Source organism: Panicum hallii, chromosome 3 (genome assembly GCF_002211085.1).
Source record: "Panicum hallii strain FIL2 chromosome 3, PHallii_v3.1, whole genome shotgun sequence".
Classification (NCBI taxonomy): Eukaryota; Viridiplantae; Streptophyta; class Magnoliopsida; order Poales; family Poaceae; genus Panicum; species Panicum hallii.
In genome coordinates this window covers 28,365,508-28,371,507 of record NC_038044.1, presented here as the reverse complement: position 1 = coordinate 28,371,507, position 6,000 = coordinate 28,365,508, and positions in this window count along the sequence as shown.

The following is a 6,000-nucleotide window of genomic DNA, read 5'->3' as shown; positions in this document are numbered from 1 at the left end:
GAACCGAATCAAAATCTTTCTATCTTTAAATTCCGATCTTGAATAAACTTGAGTCCGAACAGAACATCACTGCCACGTCCTCCACGTACTTGGGAGGACCTGAAATTGTTGGATATGTCGGTGTAGTCGTGCATCTATATGGGCGTAGTAGTTGTATCGATTATGATCATGTTCCCATCATTCTCCCTTTCTTGCTGCAAACCTACAAACCTTCCTCGGTTTGCTCAAGTGTGTAGAAGAAGTCTGCATCATTGGTACACGATGTAAAGTGAAGATTGTACGGCTTGGTTGCTGCTGATAGGGCTCCCTTTCTTGTGACAAATCCTGTGTCAGGTAAACAAAACTAGGGGAACTTGACAAGACATGTTTAGTGTTAGCACAATTCTCTACTAGAATATGTTCATGCACAACAACAGAATTACAAAGATCTGAGCAAATATAAATCCAATGCACCATGCATTCTCCATGCATATCATATTTTCCAATTGCATAGAATGAATAGCGATCAAAACATGGCAAGCTAGAATTCTGAAATAATTTCTTCTCTAAACAATTCAGATTGCATAGAACATCAAACTCAATGTAACCCAAAATATATAAAGAAGACAACAATTTCAATTCATCTTGTGCACATGCAATAGGAAGAAAAATCTTATCATCACATTTGTATTTTCCCAAAGCAAAAGTATCACAGTTATTCACTAGTGGTGACATAGGAATAAAAGAAACATCGGCACACAAGTCCTCTTTATCACAAGGAACAGCAAGTAATTCAACTTGCAACAAAGAAAATTCAGCAGGGGGATCCTCTATTTGTTGCTCCTTTTCAGCATGTCTAGTGGAGAAAATTTTATCATTATGGATCATATTGTTCTTGCAAGTACTCACAAATATTAAAACCTTATTTTCAGCATTACAAGCAAGATAAAATAATTGTCAGATGTGGTCATATGTTTCATTAATGAGCATGGTTCGAATTTCAGAATTGAGCCCTTTCATGAACCTACTCATAACATCTTCCATGCATTTATTCACGCCTCCAAACAAGACACAAATTTTAAAGTCATGGTAGTATTCTCTCACAGTCCTACTACCCTGTGATAATTTTTCTAACTTGGCAAGCAAATGATCAGCATAATATGCAGGAATATAAACATCTTTAAACAGAATTTTAAAGTCTGTCCATGACCGAGGAACTTTATTATGCCTACAAATATCATTCAACGCATATCTTGTTAAAGCATTAGAAGCAGCAGAAATCATTTGTTCCTCAGACAAATCATACTCATCGAATTCCATCTCTACCTTTAGTTCCCAATCAATGTATGCGCGAGGGTCAAAATTTCCCTCAAAAGATGGTATAGCAGAACTGACCACATCTAAAACATCATCATGCACCTCGAGTCGATGACTTCCCATCTGTTGTTGAATCGAGCATCTACGGTGAATGCTATTAGTTCCCATTTCCTTTTCCATGCCTAACATGGTTAGCAAACAACAAAAAAATTGCCAAGGAAAATGTGGTCTATAAACTGTTGAAATGTGGTGCAGTACACTACAATTCCTCTCAAACTCTTGCAATCAAGTTCTTACTTGTTCTTACCAAGCAAAACAGGAGGTAATCTGCAACAACAATGTCAACCAGCGAAGATTGGATGGAGCGATTGCCAGGAAACACAACTCGGTTGCAGTAGAATTCTATGGAGCTATAGGAAGGCTGCACTTTGTAGCAAGGATTAGCACAATCCATTCAGCAAATGCAAAATTGAATAATTGTTCAACATCGGCACCGTTTGGGGCATTCGGATTCCGACCCATCCATTCCATCCATCCAGCTCCAGCGGTCCAGACCCTTTTGATTTGAAACTGCGGCACGGACGCTGCTGTTTTCTTTTTTCGTTCAAAATTTTTTTTTGGTGCGGCTTTTGTTTTCAACTTTTCTTTTGCACCTTTTGCCTTTTTCTATCTTTTCTTTTACACCACGGGTGTCATGAAATTTGCACTATGCAAACAAGGAATATTTGGACGCAAGTGGCAGCATGCAAAGGAAACAAAAACCTTTCCTTTAGCGTGCAATAGCAGAGTGCAAAATCTCGCGGCTGATTCTGATGCGCTCGAAAGGAATATCAAGGCAAATTAGGATCCGTTGGAAAGGTCACGACCTAAGCTTTCCAAACTATATTTAACCTTTCCAAATAGACAATGTATGTGAAAGGGAAGGCTGAAATGCTTGGCACGCAAATACTGGAAACTGAAACAAAAATCAGAGTCCGGAAATGGCCAGCGGCTAAACTAACTCGAAATGTGTATCGCACGTCGTGATCGGATGTGGCCTAATATACAATGACTCAAGATTTATACCGGTTCAGGCAATCGTGCCCTACGTCCAGTCGGTTGTATTGCTTGAGCCTAGGTGCTTGTGAGAGTTAGGGGAGTTACAAGCTTGCGAGTGGATGATGTGGTATAATCGAGATCTGTTGCGAGTGGATGATGTGGTACATCGAGATCTATCTAGGTTTAGTTATCTGCTCTTTCCTAGGCGGATGATCCTCTATTTTATAGTCCAAGGGGAGTCTGCGTTACAGGGAAACCAAAGGTACAAAGAGAGAGGTAGAAAGAGAGAGTGTTCTTGGCTTCGCCGATCGGAGTTACCAGCTCTGTGAGTTGGGACTTTCTGATGACCATCGTCCAAGTCCTGCGTCGTGGGGTGGCTGTCTTATCTTGTGCCTGTGCATCATGCTGCGTCGATCGGGGGGGGGGGGCGCGAGCGTGCGACGATAAGTACACGGTAGTCACGCTCCGTCCCTGGCGCTACGCCCCTCACTCTGTTGTGATGGAGGCCTGTCCGCCGCATCGTGATGGCGTTGCGTCCCGTCCCTTGGTGAGGCCGGGCAGATGAAATAGTGTCCTACAGCGGCAGTAAGAGGGTCTGTAACCGCGTGTTGGGAGTGGTTGGCCCTGTACGGTAGTTGACTCTGGTGCTTCTATCCTTGTCCTGACACCTGCCCTTGGAGTGGTTGGCCCTGTATGGTAGTTGACTCTGGTGCTCCCATCCTTGTCCTCACACCTACCCCTGGGGATGGTAAGTGTGCGAGGTCCGGCCGGCCCCCGACCTTGTTAGTTGGGGAAAGCGACACGTGCGTGGTGGGGTTTGAGCGACACCTTAGCTCGGGATCGTAGTACGGATCTAGGCCTTTGTCATCCCCTCGGTCAGGGATGCAGGCCGAGGTTCCAGCCGACCGGCCAGCCGGTCGGGACCGTGAGACTGGACGGCTTGGAGAAAGTCATGGCTCAGGAGGACACCTATTTGATCCATGCATGGTCTAAGACCATTCTGAGTGCCAACTAGAAGTGGGTCCGCGGACCCCGGATCTCTGGACCCGTCACTATTTAAAAAAATATTTGTTATTTAATGTAAATAAAAACATATCAGTTGGCACTATTGGTGGCCATCATATACAATTTCGTAATATTTATTGTATACTGCTTTTCACATCATCCTATTCTGGCATATTCCAAAAGAGGACAATTTCAGTCAAAAAGTATAGTTACAAGGATTGACTGATATGCTTTACAACAACCAATTTGGTTGATAACATCACCCAAGGAAACAATACATATATCTAACAACCAATTTCTGTATCCATTGTACATCATTGTCTATCTTCTGCCCATCAATAATGTCATGTATTCTTGTCACTTCCAAAAAATTTTAATTTGGGATGTGAGTAAAAATGATAATTAATACAAGCTTTTTCCCGTAATTTTTAAGAAAAATTCCAACATTTATATTAATCATCAGAATATTTCTAGTACTTCCCGTTAGAATTAACGTAGATGTTCACAAAAGGCCTCCAATTATAGTATTAGTAATCGTAAGGTAGAGATATACGGGATCGGTCCATCAAGGGTACAGCTGCAACTCCGGACAAAGGAAAATGAGAGGGTGGCGTTGGTGCCTCCATTTTCGCCGTGCCCAACGGATGGTCGGTGGGGCACCTTCGTGCATGCACGACAGAGAGCACGGTTTCGATGGCTGTGGATCAGATCGAACAGGGGCGGTCAACAGCAAAGCTATGGAGGCCAACAAGGGACGCCGGGCTGCTCATCGGCGGTCTCGTCGTCCTTGCCTTGCTCATACATCGGCACCACTAGCACCGCGTGGATCAACCACGGCTCATCATCTGTAAGTTTTCATTATAGCTAGTCACTAAACTTTCTGTTTTCATAGGTTGACCCTGAAACAAATCTGCTATTGAGGCTAACTATAGCAACTACAATCTTTTCTTGCATGCAGCTTGACAAATAGCATGCCAAAGCACGTGTTGATCGATAAAAATGTCAAAATTGATTTAATTCAGGATAAGCAAATTAGTTCAAAATAAAATAATTGGTTTGTCCTAAGTATCATACATTTAAGAACAGAGGGAAATATAATATGATATCTGCATATGAGCTAATGAGCTAGTGAATACGTAGAAATTTATAGACTCTTTAATTGGATATCTAAATATAGACCTGCTCTATTCTGGATTTTTCGCTAGGCAAAAATGGAGAGCGAGAATTGATCTCTACACTACACACAAGATATAGAAAAGCTGTAATAGAGTACAAAGATATAGAAAATAATTTCTACTCGAATGACTCTCTAAATGATGATTTAGAGAGTAGATTTTAAAACGGCTCCTACAGATGCTCTTAGTCCCACTCAAGGAGGTAGCTAAAAAGGTCCATTTTACTCTCTTCACCGATCCACTTTGTGTTGTCGATCGAAACCCACCGGCGAATAACGACAGGCAACACGAGGAGCCGGGAGGCTCCCGGGACGGCTGGTGGGCCCCGGTCCCTCGGTCAACGGCCCAGCGATCTGGCGCACACCCTGGCTTGGAGTCGCTAGGCGTGCCACCTGATCCTGCACCCGATCAGGAAGGTGTGATTCGTAAGATTCCTGTAAGCGCAGACACTTGTAAAGGTTAGTCCGAGCCGTGATCGGCTCATCGCTCCTCCCCAGTATCGGCTATGAAGAGCCGATTGCATCAATACCGGATCGGATCTTTGGGACGGGCAATGTGCATATATAATAATAAAGTAAAGCTTGCTTCATAGATATCAATCCAATCCAATCTACGACAACTAAGCCCTCACTACACGATCGGAACATCCTACACGTGATTGAGCCTAACGAATACGCAGAAGCACCAGAATAATCAACCTAAATAAAGATCCTAAAAACAGCTGAAGAGCCGATTCCTAGAAAAACCTCTACTCAGGCTACGATCCGATACTAACATACTGCCGGAACTTTCAACTCGTTTGCAAGGCCTAATCATGCACATATCGAGCTAAATCTCTAATAGATAGAAACCAGCCATAACAGATTGGATCTATTAATACGAACAAAGCAAGACGCAACCACCGCATTCATGATTGAACGTGATGGTTGCGGGGCGCGCAAGAACAACGAACAGAGCATGATCATGGTATAAAGAAAATAACATTACTCTATGCGCGCTGCGATAACTAATGCTACTCGCCATCTACAAGGCTTCAGAATGAGCAACATATGAAACGAGCAAGCAAGGGCAATGCGCCCCCAATCACGCAGAGCGTGATCGGGGCCGCATGGCACTTACCCGATGAAAACCCTGTAACAGGGAAGGCGATGCGCCGTGAGTTGTTGATGAATGATTCTCTTTTTCTTGTTTATTCATGGTACATATTTATAGTCCGTAGACTTGTTCTCTTTTAACTAACCCTAACCAAACACAACACGAATCCTAACTGCCTATATCTGAGTTTACACGGCCTTACTGGCCCCAAACACCCGTACAGGGTCCGATCCGCAAGCTCACCGTAACCATCTCCTGGGCCCTTCTTGCTCCACGGCCCACTTTTGGCCCGTCTAGAATATAGCGATAACACTTTGTCAACTTAACCTCTGGACAAAGTTAAGCTCGATTTACTTCCCCAAACTATTTCAATTCATGCCCCCTGGTTTCG